Here is a 22,680-nt window from a genome sequence, read left to right on the forward strand (position 1 = left end):
CGCCAGCAGATGAGGGCACCCCAAACCGCATCTTTCACACGTCAGCCAGCTGAGTTGCGCCCTGCCACTTCATTCGCCGTTCGGCTGAGCCGGCACCCCTGCACGCGGCCGCCAGGCAACCACCCAAGCACCGGGTTCACCAGGATTGCCGCTAGCACCCGACGTGAGGAGTGGGCCCCCGCAGCAAGGTAATCGGGGACCCACCCCGGTGGTGATACCATCCAAACTGCTGTCGTCACTGCTACTGGAATCACCCCGGTGGCAGTACCATCCGGACTGCCGCTGTTACTGCTGCTGGCTCCTCTCCGGTGACTGTACCGAAGAACTGCTGCTACTGCTGCCCTTGAACTCCGGCGGTTGACCCCTCCGGTTCCAGGCCTGGCCCACCGTGAGACAATTCTGGACTCGAAAGCTTGTTTGCTAGGGCATGGGCCCCACCCTTGACAGAACGCTCCCCTCAGCCTTGCAGAATTGGTTGGAGTCATTTGACGTTCGACTCCTGCGGACTTCCGGTAAGGACAAAACCACCACCATTGCTCTTTTTGCCCCCGGGCGGCAGCCACCTTGCCTCCGCTTGATACAGTGAGACAGTAAAGCGTCGGCGGAAGAACCCGCCTGCTGCCCCGCCCTAAGAACAAACCGTGGCATTGCTACAAGGTTGCAGTGACGCCATGCTGACGCAAAGTTGACGCTAACGAAAGTTCTCGAAACTACCGAAAGGAATTCTGGTTCAACTGCTAATTCATGGAAAGACTTAGACTGTGCACTGGCCCGACCCCGCCCTAAGATGGCGCTGATGTAGGAGTGGCCTACAACTCCTTGTGGCGTTCCAGTCACGTGACATTCGTGTTAAAAAGAGATATATATACATGTATGCGATGCTTTCACACATGACGATGGGGGAGAGGGGGGAACCGATTTTTATGTTAATCTAGTGTTGCTCATGTTGCTCGACGCCTCTCACACCGTGGCCGGTCTATGGCGGCTGTAGGCCCGTACTTCCATACTGACATTGTTTTAAATAAAGGGCTTCTAAAAAAAAGAATTACGGAATCAGTGTCATGACTAATCATCTAGGTTGTTGAAGGTTTTTCTTTTAAATAAATGATTGTTACTCCTAAGCGAAAGCATACAGATAATACAGACACAATTTGCCTAAAAATCTTTTTTTTTAACGAAATTTGTACCCATCATGCCTGCCCTTTTTCCAAGAATTGTCAAGTCAATAATGAACTATAACTTAAGGTATATGTCGCACGCAAGGTATGGTATCCTGCACCATAATACACGACCAATTGAGAAATACATGCACGACCAGGGAACGCGAATTTAGGAGATGAATGAACTAGAGCATCTTTGCCTCGAACTAAAGAATAATAGGTCCGTGGTATTACCCACCCCTGCGGCTAGCCTGGTACATGGTAGGTAGAACTTTTCGTGTCTGCGCACGCTGGGGTATTTTGAATACTGCACCTCCCCTCCCCTCCCCTCTTATTTTCCCCTCTATAGGTCACGACGAAGTTCCGACTGAAGAGTGGAGTGGACATGGACCGAACCAAGTTCAATATCAGGGAAAACATAGACAAACGTTGTGAGATAGTGCGTAAAATTACAGACCACCATTGGGAACATGAAAAACTGTATGATATGATTGTGCGTGTGTACTACGATATGAATGTGTATGCATTTCATGTTCGGGTCACTTGAAGAGAGCGTCATCGTATGATTGAGGTGCTCGTCCACCGATCAAAGGGAGGAGAATAAAGGGTCAGACAACCCATAAGATAAACTACAAAATGCTAAAGGTACGCAGCACACATAGGAATAGAGGACAGGAAAGGAGAGGTCCCCGTGCTCGACGCAGCCCTGAGTCTCCGTCTTGATGCATGTACTGTCACACCCTATCCGGCATTTGTGTGTACGTGGTCACCGAATTTATGTCTTTTCCCCGCTTGTGTTTTCTTACATGGAACAGACCCATGCTACTCCATGTTGTGTGTGCACCAAGTGGCCTATTATCTTACCCATCTCTCTCTCTCTTGTTTTGTGTCGTATGTACGCCAAAATAGCCTACTTGATGCACACGTCTCTCTCTCTCTCTCTCTCTCTCTCTCTCTCTCTCTCTCTCTCTCTCTCTCTGCACACGTCTCTCTCTCTCTCTCTCTCTCTCTCTCTCTCTCTGCACACGTCTCTCTCTCTCTCTCTCTCTCTCACTCTCTCTCCCCCTCCCTCGCAAAAGGCTCTTTCTTGTCCTCTTTCTTCTTGAATAAATTAACGACATACACCTCTTTGGTAAGTGTATAATTGGCCCGAACACGGTGGTGTTCGAACAAAATTGACAGAAACAAAAACGACCATACTTTACCACGATTACTACCTCTCCTTTCTGCAAACGTTAAGCCTAATCGGCTGAGAAGGAAAGGACAGGTAAGACGACTGATGTCTCCCAATCTGACCCTCAACACGGGGACTATATGTCAGTGGTTTTTGTTCTTAAAGGACACCATCTCCACCACCCAGAATTACCCCTGACCAATTAGCCCGAAATAGAATGTCTAAAGCACCCTGTTCTCCCAGAGATAACTCCAGCCCTATACTAAGCCGTCTCGGAGTATCCCGAACGAAACAACTGATGGCCCTGTTTTAAACTGATAAAGGGTCACCTACTGTATGAAAAGGATACTCATGAACGCATGACAGTAGCACCTCGCACTTACGGGTACTACCAAACCTTGTATTATAAGGCGCAGAAACCGACACCTAGAAGGCCAGACGATGGACAGGGACACCCACAGAACCCTGCACCACAGCAGTAATTAATAGATTAGTAACACGCACATTAACATCAGAGTTAATAGGCACCAATCATGTAGTAACAGATAAGAGCATTTCCGCAACTACTCGGTGGTTGGGAGAGAGAATGAAGTATGTAAATGTCTTCCCTGCCAAGATCTCTAAGACTTTCGTTTCTTATAACCTATTCAAGGATAACCTTCAGCCATCGGAAGAGAGGGGTCGGACGTGACGCACAGTCTGGCTGCGGATCATAAAACATCTATGACATCGACCAAGGGGGAAGCGACGAAGCAACAAGAGTGTGAGACGAGACACCATTATCAGAACGATGAGCGCGAAGGGCTACATCGAGGCCCCTGCTCACTGACCAGCGTGCCTGAAGTCTCAACCCGTCGGGCCCGATTGATGGGCTCAGTGCTGAAAAGATTCTGCTCTCCTTGGTCCGCATTTTTTGATCCGATCCCACGCCACCCCATTCTCTCTTCCTCTTTCATTTGGACTATGACTTTGACCTACTACCGAGGAACAAAAGGCCGGCACCCTGTCTCAAAGTGCCTGTGGTGAACTGTGTTAAGGAACAGGACTGTGATCAAATAACAGTGAGTGGTCACACCCTGCCACGTGAGAAATCGGATTTGAGCTGGACCTTAGCTCCACCGCCGGTGCTCAACAGTGCCAACGAAAGAAGGACAACAATGAGAGCTTACCAGTGATAGCTCTTTATAAAACAAGGACACTGGAAAGAAGGACCCATGTCAAAGTTGAAAATCCTCTCCCAACCACCTTATTATATTAACTATCTTCTTATCAAGTTTTCATGATGTTGCATCAATCACTTCCGACTGTACACTGAGAAGTTAAGAAAATGTAACTTTGTATAGTAACATTCATACAACACCAGCCATGTACACGACTATACTGCAACTTTGAATGCACTTCCTCCTCGCCTACTTTATCAAACTGTATGAGACAATGTACAAATGTGTCAGATTACTCCTGCCTACCCTAACGACTCTGTATCTTTAAGATGTGTGACGAACATTGACGATACTGTAACTGAAAGGCTAACAAAGGTGAATATTGGCCGGACAAGCTGGCGAGATATGTTAAAAGGGAGGACTGTGGAAATTTAGCTTGCAAACTGAACATTATCTGCGCCATCTTGCCCCTCCCCAGCACCACGCACAGCGAACGCACGGCTGCCATTTTAGGCACCCCACTCTCTCTCCCCGCTCACTCTCGATCGCCAGCGCTTTCCCCCGGCGCTGCGAGCATCCCCCGCGCGCCGGCCACCCCCGCTCTCTCATACAGGCCATAAACCTTCTCCTTCTGCGCGACCCTGCTACGGAACCACTTCCGACCGACAACCCATACATGGTCATGCCTCTCCTTTGATAACCCCCTTCCCCTGCGCCCCATTGTCTGAACTGGTCCCAGGCCATCACCTAGCCCTGCGGATGCAGTTTATTGCCCCTACTGTAAGGGAAACACCCCACATCAAAGGGATTACAGTAGAATCAAAGCCCCTACCCCCTGAGACCCGGCCGGTTGCACACACCCCCGGGAATTAGCGGAATTCCCTGCTGCGCGATAGCCATCTCCCACTGCGGGTAGGGTGGGAACCTCTACTGCAACCATGTGTGGGATCGGATCTGAGCCGGGGCTTCAGGGGATATTTCCCCGCACATCAAGGGAATCTCAAGAATGTACTATGTATAATAAAGTAATAAACCAGTGTATAAGAGACCAGGTCTCAGAGATGCAGTTAGAGCACCTCGTGACGATACCTTGCTGTCTGATCTGATGTGTTCTGCTCCGACGGAATAAAACCTTGTTTCCTGCCTTCCAGTCTCCAGCGCCTGCCTCTTTTATTGGTAAATTATCGAGTGGTATGAGAGGCGATTACCGCCGGGCAAATACTTGAAAGAATACCGACTGAAACTGCCGCTACCATTTAACAACTCCACCCAATTCCAATGCACAAAATACCACATAATTACTATCCACATAATACAACTGCATACCACATACATTCACTCCACAACACATAAGTAAACAAGCATTTGCAATGCTAAAGATCTCGCCTTTGTGAGAGTTTGAGCTATTGGCATTGTAAACACACACTTTGCACTTATAGTCTTTGCTTACGAGAAGCAAGGCTGGAAGTAAAATAGGCGCAGTTACTGCCAGCCTTGCTTCTCGTAAGCAACGACTATAAGTACAAAGTGCGTGTTTACGCACCGCTTGCAGGTTTTCAAAACAAATAAATACAAGCATTGGCATAGCCAATAGGTCTTGCCTTTGGGACCTTATAGGTGTTTAGCCATGCAACAGTTGCATAACTAAACACTTATAAGGTCCCAAAAGCGAGACCTATTGGCTATGCCAATGCTTGTTTTAACTGCTGCAATCTATTGAAGCCTCACGGAGAACATCAAAGCGGCCGCGAAAGTGATCGCGATCAAACATCAAAGCTGCCGCGAAAGTGAAAGTAATCGCGGTAAAGCGCGAGGCGCGCGCCCGTGCACATGCACTGTAGCTCTAGGCTGGCCTGGTAGCACTTTTTGGAGCCCTCACAAAATGTCTCGCCAGACCAGCGCATGCGCTGGGTCAGGCGAGACCTAAAAAGGCATTGTCATTTACAATGCCAATAGCTCAAACTTATGCAAAGGCGAGACCTATTGCATTGCAAATGCTTGTTCAACTAGGGCCTGATTATATGGACTTGGTTTTGGTGGACTCCACTTATTTTTTATCATCAAACTTTGCACAAGAGAGAGAGGTAGAAAAGGGAGAAAGAAGGGGTAAAAGAAAGACAGGTAAACAAGTACAAAGTGAGGAAGAATGGATGAAAAGAACCTGCAATAGTGAAATAAGGAAATTGTAAATTGCAAATGTATTATAACTCATTTACAACCTCTGCGGAAGCAGTGAAGTGCTTTTTCAGCGAGTAGATGCTACTCTTGAACCCAAGATTAGTAATTAGTAGGTTAGTTATGCTTTTTCTTGGGTGTTAGTTGTGTCAGGTCCGTCCTCTTGATTTCTTGTGTTTTAGCAGAGTTTGGTGTATGGCTAGATTGATAGGCATGGATTTGAAAAGGGTAACTAGTAAGTTGTTTTGTGAGTAGTGGTCATTTGAGCTTGTTAGTTGTACATCAATATGCAGTACATCAAGCCTGGATGCCACTGCCTCATTGAAAGGAGCCCACAGTGTGTCACCATTCAGTACATTAAGTCTATAGTGCCTGGATTCCCATGCCTCCTCCGGAGGAGCTTACAGCACGTCAAGTCAGCAGTGCTTGGATGCCACTGTCTGCTTTGAAGAAGGCAGTAGCCCATCACCATTCTGATGTACAGAATGGTGATGGGCTATTGGCCATCACCATTCTGTACATCAAGCCTGCGGTACCTGGACATGACAGCCTGAGTCAGAGAAGCCAATAGCCCATCACCATTCTGTACATAAAGCCTGCGGTACCTGGACACGACAGCCTGCGTCAGAGAAGCCAATAGCCCATCACCATTCTGTACATCAAGCATGCGGTACCTGGACACGACAGCCTGCGTCAGAGAAACCAATAGCCCATCACCATGCTGTACATAAAGCCTGCGGTACCTGTACATATACACTCATCGATGTTCTACAGAGTTCTGCCAAAGGGCGGAAAATATGCATGTCGTACTGTTTGCGCTGCACTTTGGCGTCAGTAGTTTGAGTAGCGTGGAAAAATCCGAGTGAACAGCACCATACAGTGCACAGCAGCACACAGCTATTCAAGCTGATTTTACTGCCACTTGAGCAGAAAATCTACTTGAGCGGCATCAAATCTACTCAAGAAGCGTCCTTCTGACCGTGACCTCCAGCGTACTGTTCGCGTTAGAAAAATTGCTCTAGGGTCGCCAAATCTCACTTGTATTTCTGGAGCCTTGCGGGAAAATATTCTGCCACGTAGCAATTAGCGGAATTTGGCAGTTACAAGAGTAAAGCGAAGTTGCCAAATTCCACCAATTCCGTGGGCGGAGTGGAATATTCCGTCCGCTCCTGATTAAGAGAAGACTAGGGACGCTTCGTATTTGGCAACCCCTTCTTTCAGCAGCACTGGTGACAGACTCTTATTAAAAACTTTAGGCCACTGCCCCTTTATTCATTGGCCTAACATTCGCCTCCGCCATTCCCTCCCCTCCCCTCCAGCTCTCCCCCTCCCACCGTGCCCACGGCCCTCTGCAGGGGTGGCAGGCCCGTGGCCTGATAGCTCCTGACTGGGTCTGGAGGGGGGCCCCCATGTACTTTGCAGAGAGGACCCTCAAGTTTAGTTACGTCACTGCTTTTTATCTAGGAAGGTCTGTAAATGGCAGAGAGACCGCACCTGGCTATAGTGGCATCCTGCATATATCCTCTTGCGCTGCCTTCCCGTAGTTTTTGGGCTGCTGCTTTGTCTTACGCTCTCGTGTTTGTTTTGTGTGTAATGCGTATAAAAGCGCTCCTCCGAAGCGTGGCCTGCCCTGAAGTAACCCCTGTGAGGCGCAAACAGCCTTCCGTGCGGAGGAATGCGCCGGGGGCCCCTGGAGCCGGTTTATCTCCCGCAAGCCTCGGACGCGCATCACAAAAACAGGGCGTGTTGTTCCCCCTCCAGCCCGTCACACGCCGCTCCAGAGCAGGCCGTCTCTCCCAGACAAAACAAGCCGCTCGGGAGAGTGACAAAACGAGGTCTGCCTGGAAGCATGTCAACAACTTGTAATTGAGATGGAGTGAGGCCGGCGAAGCCTTGTTTTCTTGTTCCAACTGTTTACAGTAGGAAAGCGCGGTATTAACGCGGGTTGCAGCGCACGTTGTTGTTCGGCTCAGCTGTTTTCCCTCTTTCGCGCCCTTTTGTTCCTTCCCGAGCCCTCGCTTCCTTGAATTGTCCTGGTCCGGAGCCCAGGGCTTGCACCTGCTCGTGTTTCTCTCTTTCTTCCCGCCAGTGAGCTGTGGTGCGGCCTTATCAGTTACGGCAGCAGGGTTGGGCCATGCAAACGGGCCACCTGTTGGCAAAGTTGCCACCTGGCTATTACTTTACCGGCACGACCGATATTTTTATTTCAAGGCACTCAAAAAATGGGACAAGCAACAAAAGCTGGTATTTTCTCCTTTTGTAATATAATCTTAAAACAACAAATACAAGAATACATCAAGTGTATTTTAGAGTTGCTCAATCCATCCATAAATGGTTAGTAAAGGACAGGCTTCCCGTGTTGGATAGATATCTATAGTTGTACGTAAAGTCAAACTAATGTACCAACTTATGAATCTTTCAATATTTCATATAATGAAATTTTCTGTTAGAAAATGCCAAAAGTTACTGTAGATCTCACGGCACTCTCTACTGGACAGGGTATCTCGGATTTTTTTTTTTCTCCTTTTGTAAACTCGTCATTCAAGTTTAATACATAAAGAAGACTTAACAACTTTGGTCCTCAAGAAAGTGAATGGGAAGGGCCTCTGGAAGGAAACATGCTTGTTTTTAATCAGATATAAGTTCACTAGAAATTGGAGTTGTACTAGGTCGGTGTTATAGCAAGGGGGCCATGGACCACAATGCGAGCAAGAAAAAAGGGCTCCTTTGCACTAATGTCAGGTAGTAAACGACAGCCATATGGGAGGAGTCACGTCGGCTCTACATACATTTGCGCTCCGGTGCTAATGGACCGGTTTCACTATAAATAGCTATTGTGTCTGGGAAACGTCCTTTAGGACGAAGCCGGAATTTCGCTGTGCTTTTACAACGCCGGCAATAGAACAAACGCATTGTTAGCACGCATTCGTTCAGCACGCAATTCGTTACAATGACTTCCTATAGAGGGGGCGCATTGGTGGAATGGTGTTGGATTTAAAGTCCAATACCTTCCCTACTGTTGCGCAGACTGGAGTTGGAATAGTAAATGAACCTATTCGAAAGTCCAGCGCCCCTCTAAGGCAAGTCATAATAACAGCTTGTGTGCTGAACGTATGCGTACTAACAACGTGTTCTTTCTAATGACGGCGAGGTGAAGGCATGCGTGCTAAACGCATGCAGGATTCTATCGTACATTCTCTGGTTAAGCAAAGTCACTCAGCGCTTAGGACCATGTTCGCTTGCACATTAGCTTCTTTATTCTATTCGGGTCACCAACAGTAGTTTCTCCACCAGGAACGATTTTGAGCTGCAGGCAAAATAGCATTTTGCCAACAGAAGCACTCCCCATTTATGGCTAAAAGCACAGTTTTTGCAGGTCTTTTTAAGTAATCGTTCGTTCACCTCCAATAGATTGGCCTGTAAAAACATCATCTTATTTTGACTCATGGAAGTTTATTTGAGCCTTGTGAACTGTTAGACCTGATATCCTTGACGTGGGCTCCCCTCAAACATGTTGCTTTCTCTCCTGTTTTCTGGATTTGTTTTTTGTTGACATTAGGGCTGTGTTCACTTTACCACTGCTAAGAAGTGCTAAAGAAAGTCTGCTCTGTCCTTAAAACATGGTAAAATTGGCCTACACCTGACTGGCACATCTAATTTACTTGTAAATCCCTGGCATATGATACTATCCATGGCCTACAAATTAAATGCTACTAGTGAACCTTTAGCCTTTGTGCCCCCACTAAATTAGCAGTTTGAAACGTGCCTCAGGACTGCCATTGCGGCCTGTGGTGCAGTTTTAAACTGCCAATTCAGCCTGGCAAAATAAACCTTTTGAGAAGCCCAAACCTTCCTTTTTAATACATATATGTCACCCCTGAGGTTTGCCCTAACAGCCAATAGGACAGGGTGCATTGTATTAAAAAAGTAGACATGTGGTTTTAAGTTTTACATGTGCTGGTAGTGAAGAACTCCTAACTACTGTAAGGCCTACGTCTCCCACAGAATAACATTAGGTTACCCAATTACATTTAATAAATGCTAACCTTTGATTGGGAACAGGTAGCAATGTCATATTTGGTCTCAAATGAATTGTAATTTTAAAACCTCTTTGATAGTAAAGTCGGATTTTAAGTCACAATTATGAAAATGGCAGTTTTAGAAAGTTGGAATGTTCATGTTCTAACCATGTGATGCCTTCTGCCAGTGTCCTTAGTCACATGACCCTGCTGTGAGATTTTCTGTATTCCTCCCAGCCTGTAGGACAATAGGGCTTAGGTGTGTACTGGATAGGCCATCCTGACAGGCTGGTTGGGGCGCAGTTGTTCCCTGCCCCACTTGCACTTCAGTAGGGGCTGCTTCCAGCACACACAAAGAAACTTAACACTAGACTTTTGTAACCACAGACTTCTTGGAGCATGGACAGGGGAAAGTAATAACTTCCCAGAACCAGATGCATGGCTAGCCTGGAAAAATCCCCCACTTCAGCGGCTGGCATCAGGTATAAATATTAGACCTCCTGAACCACTCTTCAGTATGCTCCTGGACCTGTGGAGGACATCAGAAGGATTGCCTTGGACCCAGAGGACTGCCATGCTCCTTAAGGTCTGCCTTGTACCTCAAAGGACTGCCCTGCTGCTACCAGAGGAATGCCTTGCTGCTTGGGGCTTGCCTCGTAACCCCAGAGGACTGCCCTGATGCTTTAAGTCTGCCTTTTTGCTGGCACCCAAGATTACCAGAGTTACTCCAAGGGTTAGTTGGCTGGCCTCCTGTGTGAGCTACACAGACATAATAAGCTCCAGAGACCTTGAACCCTGCACTTGACCTCTGCTGGAGTAAGTCCTGACCCTCCCCCATGTGGTCTCGCTCCAGTTCTGGACCCTTGGTGATGATGCTAAATGTGCTGCTCCTGCCTAACACTAAAAGCTGGGACTTAAAAAAAATTGTTACCAAAAAGTGGACTGAGAACCGACAGACAACCGAGACCTACCTTTCTGACAATCCACCCAGGGTACATCGCCGATGGGCCTGACTCCGCAGTAGCTCCCGCTACATTCTTCTCCGCAGCAGCAAATCCAGTTCAATGGGATCTCCCAGCAAAGGTATCCAGCCTTATGGAGCCCTCATCGGCTACAGCCTGCAGCTTCGTCCTTCTGGAGGTGTTCAACATCCAAAAAAGTGCCCCACTGAGCTCTACCTTCCCAGGAATTTTTCTTCAAAGTTTTATGTAAGTCTGAAGGTAAGGCGGGACCGGGCCCAATCCACCTCATGTAGCGAAACCACAGTCCATCGCTGTCTGCCTTAATTTTTTACTTTGCCCCGATATCGCTCCACCAGATACCTGCGGTAAATGCTTTGATCTTTTAGGTGCTATTTTTCACTTAAAACGTGAAAAATTTAGAACTCCGATTCTAATGGTTGGATTTCATTTGTTTCGGTGTCATTTTATTTTTTACATTTTACTCTATTTTCCTAATAAGGGCCAGGGTTTTTCGGGTGTTGTTTTTTCACTTTATTACTGTTTGTTTGTTAATAAATATTTTAAACAGTGTCTGTAAATTAAGCCTGGCTTGCGTTTGTGCCTAGCTCCCTGAGGATTAAACACAGGTTAATTTACTGACATTTGTGGTTCACCCTGACAAGGATTATGGCTATTTCTTGAGAAGGGTTTCATCCCCCTCAACGAATAATCCAGTTTCTTACAGCAACCGTCTCATATCAGCTTGATGAGGAACACTTGTCTCTACAAATGTAAGTGCATAACAATATCTTTACATTTACAGCTGCATCTTTATTTTGTAAGACACTAATAAAGTGTTTACATAAAAAGAAGACATGAACCACTGACATCTCACACGTCAACAGGGATTAGACAACTTCATTTATGAGGTACTCTTAGGTGTTCCCAAAAATAGATGTAACGCCTATTTTACACTGTCTTGTCACAAGCTGTGTAAAAGAAGCCCTTGCGTACATCAGACAACTGTTACATTATACTTAGTCTTCTTTTAAAGCAGTGATAAGTTGATCAGCATTTTAAAATCACTTTTGTAGCATTTCCATCCTCACCTGCATTTTCCTCTTTATTAACCTGCTATATTTAACATAGAGTATAATTAAGAATGGTGTTTCAAGACACTGTTCAAAGAGCAAGAAACATGTAATTAAATATACCACTAGCTCTGCTATGATTGAAACAATAAAACATTTTTAAAAAGTTTTAAAAAAGAGAAAGCCGCCTCATGATGATTGCTGTGAATCAGTGGTATTTATGAGTGCGCTTCCTTTGGCGGCGACTACAAGCCATAACGCTAATAAGCGCCCACTGTGGTGCAGTGCTGTCAATATCTTTTTTTACTGCGGCTAAATATTCCTCAAGTGCTGCTGTGGTCCTGTAAGTTCTTGCCTATTAGAGACCTTGTTATTTTGGTATCCTGCTGTTTGTGGCGGTGTTGATATAGATTGAGGTTGCTTTGGAAGATAGAGTGACTGGATCACATACAAACTATGTAGGTTGGAACACAGACATCTGCCACATGTGTTCCAAGGCCCACACTGTTTATGAATTCCACATTAATATATATATATATATAAGTATAGAAAATAGCTTCCTTCTATAATTACCTACGAGCATTGGCTCATAGCAGGAGGCCTCGCTGACTCTTCTCTTGGAAGTCTTAATCACTTCAGTAATGGATACTAAAGTCAGAGCAGGCACATGCATATTTCCGTATGCAGACGTTTCCAGCTGATGGAACTTCTGCTCACCCACATGTGACACATGAGTACTTGTGGAAAACTATGTGTCACAGATTCCCAGGGAGTTCTAGGCCCATATTACAGATAGGTTGCACTGGCCTGGTCTGTGCAGTGGCACACCTGTAACTGGGAGTGCTGGGGACAGACTGGGCAATGCACCACATCACAAAGAATGGGTGTCCCCAACTCAGCCGAGAACTCGCGCCTGTCCTCAGGGCAGCGCCGTAGTGCAAGACAGTCCGCTGTTTGAAGCCGCCAGTCCGCATTTCAGTGTGCAGTCAGCAACCTGGCCTGCTTATAAGATAATAATAATAATCCACATTTGTAAAGCGTGAACAATCACCCGTAAGGGTCTCTAGGCGCTGGGAGCCATTGGGAAGATTAAGCAAGCTATTGCCCAGAGTCACATGGTGCTGGGCTAATCTGCCGCCGGCGCTAGGGATCGAACTGTGATCCCCAGATTCCGGAGTCAGTCGCCCTGGCCGTGGCGCCACACCTCTTCCAGGGGGAAGCAGAGAACGCTTGCACGTGCTCCTGCCTACAAGGGGATGTCTGGAGTCATCCATATGACCCTCTCTTACCCTGTTCAAAGGGTGCCCTCAGGACTCACACAGCCAGAGCACCTCCTGATGGTCTGTTTTCCAAATGCCACCAGGTGAAGCACCTTCTGCAAACCCAAATAAAAAGACCTCCCCCACTTATCTCTCCAAGCATCTCATAGAGAGATACAGACTTTTTGGAGTTAGAACTTTACATGTAGAAGGCTTTGCCATATGTAACTCCATACAAACTACCTCTTCATGTCCTAGCAGCCCCTGAGATATGACAGGAAACAGTTGGAAAACTCACGTTTGCTTTTAGAGTCCTCTTAGGTAAATGCTGCTCACGTCTGTGACCGATTGCCTCAGGTAAATTCTTTAATTTGTGGACAATCTCCCAATCACCCTCTTCTCTGTAATTTCCCCTTCGTTCTCAGACGTTTGGAAGCAGGACTTCTTGTCAAAAATAATGACAAGCACTAATACATAAAGTAAAACTATATCAAAGCATGATGCAAATATATTAATTGTGGATAAGCAGCTTCTGCAGGTCATGGTTGTGTGTTGACCGTGGTGTTTTCATTAAAGCATGTGATTTGTGTACTCCAAGCGATAGACTTCAGACTCAGGTCCTCCATTAATGTATGCTGGTCTGTTCATGATAATAACACGATTCTGGTAAATGCATTATCACAACCGATAATCGTGTTAAAATTGGAAAAGTAGGTTTGAATGGAGAATTATCAAATCAGCTTTTTAGGTCCTGTGTTAACCAAAACCTTTTTTTTTTTTTTAAACACATTTTATTAGATTTTCATAGCACATAATGGGCCGTAGCCCGCTGCATACATTATAGAGACATATCTGATCGAAAGTACCAATAAGTACATGCAACCGTAAAACCTGCAAAACCTGCGGGTAGAACAACTGGAACATGTCACAGGCAATCCCAGACCTCACAGAGCGCAGATTATCTAGGTATGTGTATGTGCTGACGATAGTGCTGTGTGACTTGGGCAGCATAGTAATCAAGTACATGTATAGATCGAGTCCTATAGAGGGTCTGTTGTTGGTTATGGGGGATAAATCTATGCCCTGGTAAGTTCCCCAACGGGACCATATTTTTCTATACTTATGTGGACAACCTCGGGCCTGGAAAACCACAATCTCTGCTCCCATGCATCTGTCCATAGCCTTCATCCACCCACCTGTTACTGGGGTGGTTGTCCCTTTTCACATTTGGGCAATGTCCCATTTAGCAAGTGTGATGACCAGGAAGAGTAAGTCTTGCTGATAGCGGTTCCCGCCAATCCCTTCTGTACTATGGAGCAGGAACAACCTAGGGTCAAATGGGAGACCCCACAATAAAACCCGGCCCAGACAAGATGCAATTTCACGGCAAAATGGCTGCAGTGCGCCACAACTCCAAACCGTGTGCAAGAATGTTCTCTCCTCTTGCCCACACCTAAGGCTCACCGGGGACTGGATGACACCCATCTTCCACAGGCGGGAGCGTGTGAAATATATACGGTGGAGGTATTTAAATTGGATGAGACGGTAGCGTGTCGAGACCGCCGCACCAAGAGAACTGGCAAGAGCCTGTATCCAGTCGTTGTCTGTCATGTCAGGTATGTCCTCTATCCATGCCCTCTAGTCTTATGTAATGTAGTGCGGGCGTGGGTGGTCAATGTCTAGTAGATCTGGTGAATCTTGTGTGCTCTAAATTCTCCTATTAGCAAACGACCCTTGAGGGGGTGAAACTCTGGCAGGGCATCGATCGAGTGTATCAAAGGAGTCAGGGCGTACCTCAGCTGGAGGTATTTATAAAACTACGTCCAGTGCAGCTGGAAGTCTGTCTGCAATTGCTGGAACGACTTGAGAGTGACTCCCTGCATAGCATCATCCAGGGTGGAGACGCCCAATAGGTCCCATTTGCGAAACCCAGACAGTGCTGCTACAGGACGCAGATACGTGCCATGCCACAGCGGGGTCGTCTGTGTCAGGCGGCCCTGCCAACCCATGTTTCTAACCGTGTATCTTAAGAGCCGAACCACAGTTCTGCTGGCTGGAGGCATCAGTCTAGATTCGTGTGGCTGTATAGGAAACTCTTAAGGGGAGTACCCTCCATTGCCAAATGCGCAAGTGCAAAAGCGGGATTTGTTGGCGAATTATACCACCATTCATTAATAATCAAGAGATGGGATGCTGCGTAGTATGCATACACATCTGCCACTGCAATACCCCCACAGTATGTTGACTGTGCACATGTACGCAGCGCCACCCGGATTGCACCTCTGTCCATAAAAACTTATTTTGTATTGCATTGACTTGGGCGAACCATGTATGGGGTATGTTGTGTGGGAAATTTTGTAGCCGATATAATATTCGAGGTAGGGAAACCATTTTAAAGATCGCTGATCGCCCATATAGTGATAGCGGGAGATGGGACCATATTGCGGTCTCTTCCCGTAAACTTGTGAGGAGTGGGTTAATGTTGTGCGTCCATGAAATCCTGGGGCAGGGCGAGATGAAGACTCCTAGATACTTAAAACCATCAACCGCGTGGGACAGCTGTGCAGCCCAAGTTCTGTGTCCCTGATCACCGCATATAGGAAAGAGTACTGATTTTGAAGGATTAATACCAAGTCCCAAGGTCTCTTAACCAAAACCTTGTGATTTTTTTTTTTTGCAGTTTTCTATAGCGCGAACTACACCCGAAGGTATCAGAACGCTTTATATGAGCACCAGTTGCTTTACTCACAGACGCATTCATTTTTTTTTTCGTTAGGCATGGAAGATTTTGATTTGCCCCAAATCACAGGATGTCTAGCGTCCCTGCCGAGACTCGAACCCGGTTCCCCAGCTTCAAGGTCGATACCCTAGCTGTTAGGCCACATCCTCTCCAATTACAAAAATCTATATATATGATCTACTTACAAAGGTTTTTTCAGACACCAGCCCTCTTCATCTATTGGTCTGTTATTGAGTAATTACCATTTTTTTCTGCCCACTGCAGCATAGAGCATGGGGCAGTGGGTCAGCCCACTTATGCCATTGGTTAATTTTACCGCAAGTGGCGGCATTCTTCCCTTTCACATGGAACACTTCAGTGCACAAAGCCTGTCCCTTAGTGCTAGGGATTACAATAGCAATGGGTGCTTTTTGAGATCAAAAATATTTTTGCTTTTAGCCACTTTTTTTTAGATTGACAAGGGATAGCAGGTTAACTAACGAAGTATTTCAAAACCCATGACAGAACAAAACAGACATTGACAAAACCAAAAGTCTTGCAGTCAATGACTTATTGGAGCATATTCTCAAGAACTTATCGCCGAGTTAGCGGCACTTTATCACAGCCAAAGTGGCAATAAATTTATCGCCCTATTCACAAGCTGGTGCTAACAGCCGATATCACCAGTTTTCCTGCTATTGCAGCCGCAAAAACATCACCACAGATGACACCGGCAACTAACTCTAATGATATGCAGAGTAGGCGTTCCCGTGCACAAAGCAGCAACAACAACACTTCGCAACATTCTCAACGACAAGCCAGATCGGCGATAAGATACAAAAACATGCGATGAGGCGCGTTAGCAGCAGGGATGTATAACCTGCTCTTTCCTGGTATTAAGTCGGACGATAACCTGCACCAGAAATGGGAGCCCAGCCCACAGCCACACCAAAAGAACAACAGATGCCATGGAGCCACTGATCATGCAGCTCGGACACCCAAGAGGGCCACAACACCCACCGCCACCACCCCCATGACCCCCTCCCCCCGGGCCCTACCCCGGGCACGCCCCACCCTCCGGACAAAGATATTTTACATCAACTTTACAAATTCATGAACAAAACAATTTGCCTGATGTCGCACAATTACAACAATTAACATTCATGTGTGGTCAGAAAAAGGAGAACCATTCTTTCATCTTTGAATTTCCAAACACATTTTTTCATACAGATTTAATTCAATACTACAATTTGGAAGAGTCATGGTGGGTCTTCTCTGGACAATCTGTAAGTCACAGCCTGCCAGACAAAATTCAAGATAAGAAGGTGTGTCATGCGCCAAACAAAGGACAGAGAGAGAGAGAGAAAGAGAGAGAGAAAGAAAGGGAGAGAGAGAGAGAGAGAAAGAGAGGGAGAGAGAGAGTAAGAGAGGGAGTGGGAGAGAGAGAGGGAAAGAGAGAGAGAGAGAAAGAGAGAGAAAGAGAGAGAAAGAGGGGAGAGAGAGAGAGAAAGAAAGAGAGAAAGAGAGAGAGAGAAAGAGAGAGAGAGAGATGGGGAGAGAGAAAGAGAGAGAGAGAGAAAGAGAGAGAGAGAGATGGGGAGAGAGAGAGAGACAGAGAGGGACAGAGAGAGAGAGAGAGAGAGAGAGAGAGAGAGAGAGAGAGAGATTGTACAAGGAGTGCAAGGCCGCTCGGGCTCTTGGCTCATACATGCCAACTGTTGTGTGTGTTTCGCTATTGGTGCACCATAAGCCTAAGGCCTAGCCTCAATTGCATCGCGAAAGCCACTTCACATTTCCAAAATGCAAGCAGTAGTCAGACTAACATTAGGGATGAAAGCTCCTTTGTCTCAATACAAAAGGCAGAAGGACATCTGCACCTCCGACCTTGGTCTTGCATGCAGCTGGCACCCCCTGAGAGAGATACCATAGCAGATGATGATGACTCCCACACTACGCACAGCGCTAATGAAAGACCAATGTATCCACACCCCACACACAGAAGTCCTTACTCAAGGTACTTCTACATGGAATGCCCTTGACACTTACGCACACAACAACCAATACGTCCAAACGTTGCACACACATACGACTCATTGCTCCGAACTGTGGCATATCATCCACATAACTGCCGCAGGTCAGAAGAGTGCCGGTTCTACCAGAGCCACCAACACAATGGCAGAACATGCCGGGCACATGCACAACCCCTGTCACGTGGAACTGCACCGTGCACGTATGCTGCATCTATTGGGGGCACTTGCACTGGCAGTGTTGCGCATCAGTTACCGTCTGAGCTTCCGTCTTGCGTACGTCACCTGCATCCCGCCCTGGTTCCACTGTTGATCATGCATATTCGAGTGGCCCATGGATGTCTGCCTATCCAACACAATGGTAGCTGAACTGGATTATGACTTGTGTGTGCGCCCCCTGTTGGCCCACGACGAGGAGTGTAACCATGATACCCGTTTGTTGGATTCCTTGATATTTGCCGTATGTGCTGGCAGTTGGGCATGGGAGATTGCACATGTCCTCGTGTGCAGTGACCACATCGAAGCGCTCCCCTATTGGGCAGTGTTGCTGATTGGTGAAACGGCATGGACTGAGCACATCTGACCGGACCAGTTAATGGATTGGCTTGCCCTCGTGTTCCTTGAAGTCGACAACGACGTACTCTTGGAACTGATTGCCCAGGAAGCTGCGCTCGCATTCATGGATGAGTAACTATGTTCCTGCAGCCACAACTGATTGTAACCCAGAGCACAGGTCCCAACACCTTGTTGCATCTTGGAGAAATGGTCACATATCCCACCACAACAGTGGACATGGCTGCTTTCACCTGGACTCAGAATGCATGTGCGTGCACCTACGCGTGTTGACACACACCTGTGCAAGGTGAGGCAGTCCCATGGGCGGAGCTGCACAGCGTCGCTTGGCAACGTTCTCAAATGTGATGCTGGAGGGAGAGTACACACATGGCAATGTAGTACTACATGTGACCTTGTTGGACCCTTTCACCTGCTCACTGTCAGCAGAGCAGACAGTCAGCACAGTCCGGTGGTACAGCACTATGCAGATCCCATGGGCTGTGAGCCGTGTCCCCTGACATGGGGCAATGAGCATACGCCAAACATCACATGACTCGTCCAGCAAGGTAAGTTGGGCTGAGACCGTTGCCATCTGTAATAATTGGTGTGTATTTTTGCCTCCTCATTTCTTGTACCTCTACATGTTCCTATGCTGCCTGTTAGTGTCTGAAGCATTGGTCTGCATGTTGTTGCCCTTGTCTTGCCAGTACTGACACACACATGCTAATAAAGTCTACGCAACTTTACTAGTGTTCAACTGTGATGAGTGTTGATTAGAATGACAAATCGTGCACCTCAATGAGCATTGTCCGTACACAGGGAGTGACTGACTGATGCATTGCAATTAGGGGTGAGTCCCTATTGCCAGCCCCACCTCTGTGAGTCAGACATTGTGGTTGGGATTGTTGCTGGTAGACCTGTGCTCTTACTTGTCTTCAGCAATGTGAGTATGGTGTCCAAATGCTTGCCATGTGGATCAATGTGATCCATCAAAACAGGCTGTGTCCACACAGTTGAGTGTGAGTAGGTATGCGAAGAGATGTTCTGTTGTCACATGTGATGGGGGACACTACTTTAGGCCTGCTACCGAATTTGAAATTTTTACACACAGTCCAATACATGGACGTGGGGCTACGTTGGAGGGTTGCGAGATTGTTGTTCATGAGCAATGGGCCACAGCTAGTTCACACCTTCACAGTCATCTAATTGGCCATGTGGGTCAGGGTCAAACATGTGCATTGAAGTCATTTCCCAGGGTGTGCCTTTTTGTGCAATCAATGTCCCTACATCCATCCATACTATTAAACTTGATTGAACATAGACATGACACATCTGTGTGATTTGGAATGTTTTATTCACATTCTGTGGAGTGTCGGAGCTGGAGCAGTACATGGCCATGCAAACCCCACATTACATGGTTGCCCAGTGGAGGGCCAACCAGAGTCCTTTGGGGAATGACAAGTTAATCGTAAGAGGAAGAGTTCAGTCCGCAGCCTGATTGCTGTGTCATTGGTAACCAGAGCAGATATGGCAGTCCATATCAGAGTCCAGGTGAATGTCTCAGATTGTTTGGGGGGACAGTGGATGGTGTTGTTCCAGGGCATGATGCAGAGGGCTGAACCAAGCAGGAACAGGCCATATGGAGGGGATGAATGCTACAACCTCCTTTTTGACACAGAGTCATTACCATCCACATCTTCGTCCTCTGATATGTCTTCTGTGTCAGGTGTGTCAGGTGTGTGTGGTGGTGTAATGGCTGCATCGCTGTGTGCCACTGACACATCAGGGGGCGGAGGTGGTATGGCTGCATCACTGTGTGCCACTGACACATCAGGGGGCGGAGATGTGTGTGTCGAAGTTCCTGCAGTGGTCATCTGGGACAGGCTCTGTGGCAGCAATGGCAAGATGAGGATCTGCAGGGCCTGGAAGATCCCAGCTACATCTCGCTGGTGCTCAGCCGTGGCAGCCATCCTTCCAGCCTGTATCCGCTCCATGTTCTCCATTGTCCTCCGCATCTGTGCCAACTCTGTGCTGTCATCGCTGGAGCCTGTCTGACTAGACAGTTCTTGTATCCGAGCAATGGCTCCAGCGAAGTCAGCCAAGGATTGTTGTAGAGCATGGAACGGATTGTGGGCGTCCGTTAAGGACTGTAAGTGGTCCCTGATGGGACTTATACACCCACGTATGGCATCTAATTTGGCTGCCATGAGTTCAAAACCCACTCGCACCTGTTCAGCCAGCCGCCTCTGTCAGTGTAACACACGGCGTTGGAATGCCATGTGATTTTCCGTGAGGTGCTGGGAGCCAGCCGTGGTGCTTCCTGCTGTGTGGTCTGTGCAGGGGGTGGGGTCACCTCGATGCAGCTGGGCTGCCCTGCTTCTGGAGGTGGGGTGCGGAGGCTGTCTACGAGCCGATGGAGGGTGTTGGAGCAGATGGCCAGGGGGTCCTCTTCATCATCACTGAAGAGATGTCTGTTCTGCTCCGCAGGAGGTGTTGATTGTCCCTCTGCAATGTAAAGGGGAGATGCAGGTTAACAGTGTGTTCCATGTATGTTGACACATTGTACATGTTTACATACAGACTGCATGACAATGTACATTGTGACTGTTTTGGAGGAGCTGGCTATTAGATGGGAGAGAGTGGAAATTTCGACTACATGACGGATGTGAGGTTGTACTCGTACATTATCATGTCATAGTTTCCTGCTATGCCAGATGTGATTGGACAGTTTCTACGCACATGCGGTATCAGTTGTGTCCTCTGTTCTGTAGTGAAAGTGTTGCACTTTGTACCACATTGTCGTCAATGTTGATGTGCTGTGATTGCTATGTGTGTGTGCTGATTTGTGGGAGAGTCGCCCCCGCAGCTCTGAGTTAGCGACCCCTTATTCCTTTGAGGCAGTGTGCCTTTGACTTGTGTGCTTTTACGGTGCTGAGATGTTGGCGACTTGGGTCATTTGTGCTCTTGGACAGTTTTTGTGCTCTTGTGCATTTTTTGTCTGCAGATGTGTTGTTGACGTCAGGGGTTGTATGTGCACGTGGATGTGTCAGAGTATGATGTGCTCCTTTGGGAATGTGATCCACACTGGGCCACCTCAGTGTTGTGTCGTGCACCATGTCATGTATTCTGACTGCAGCTATGCTATTGGTCATGCAGTGTCACTTGCATTGTCAGTGTGGCTCACAGAGCCGCTGCTTTGCTGGATTCAGCACATGTGCATGGGTAGGTTGTGAGATTGGTGATGGGAGGGAGGGCCCCTTTGTGCACATAGTGGATGGGGGCCTACTTGGTGTTTCTATGTGTACTGCAGTGTGCCAAGGGTATCAGGGACCTGATCCACAATCATTGTGGGTGTGCAGTGTGCTACACATAATTGTGCATGTGTGCCATTGTGCCCATCTCCCCCCGTCCCCAAGTCCCTGGTCGTTACTCACCCTGTTGCTGTTGGATCAGGTCATATCGAGCTGTGTCCGGACCCCCAACTCCTTGCACCGTCTCCACACTGATGACTGTGACCACCATTTCCTCCAGCTCATCCAGCTCCTCCTGTGGTGCAGGACTCCCACCTCGGCATTGCTGCTTTCATGTTGGCAACGAGTTTCTGCTTGGTTTGGCTTTTCACATCATGCCAGCGCCTCTTGACCTCCTCCATTGACCTCCTCAACACTCCAACTGCATTCACGTTGTTCACGATGGGCTGCCATATTTCCGTTTGTGTTGCCAATGACACAGTGGAGGTGACGAACAGTTGTTGGTAGTGTTCTATCACCTCCGTGACGATGATACTGTTTTCCTGCGGACTGAACCGTGTCTTCCTCTTCCTTTTCTCCTTGGCCTTCCCCGACCCCGGGGTTCCTTGCTGGTCGTCTGTGGGGCTTGTGGGGTTCACGTTGTCCTCTGCACTCGGTCCGGGTGCGTCCATGGTGCTACGCAGTTACTTTTTTTCATGGTGTTTTTTTCTCTACTTTTATAGTGCATTTTCCCGCATGACACGTGGGAGTTGCAGGCCTGTCGCTGGTTATTGCTGAATTTTGTATCGCGATTTGGGACATCAAAACTTTTTTCGCGTTCGTGTTTCGCATTTTTTCGGCGTCGCGTTAATTTTAACACAGTCATTTGGCGTGTTATCGTGAGACTATCGCATGGTGCCGCCGGGTTGAGAATACAACGTTAACACTGTGTTATTTTCCCGCCATAGACTGCGATGTGCAAATTTGCGTTAAGCTAATTTTGCGATAATTAACACACGTTCTTGAGAATATCTCCCATTGTCTTTATCAGTTCTTGTTGTTGGCGCTGACAAATATGGCTTTCCTGTGCAGTGAAGTGCTAGTATCCGATTTATTGATGCCGTAATAACACTTTTCGTCAAGTATAAATTATACTGTATTAATCGTGTG

Source organism: Triturus cristatus, chromosome 6, assembly GCF_964204655.1.
Source record: "Triturus cristatus chromosome 6, aTriCri1.1, whole genome shotgun sequence".
In the NCBI taxonomy this organism is placed as follows: Eukaryota; Metazoa; Chordata; class Amphibia; order Caudata; family Salamandridae; genus Triturus; species Triturus cristatus.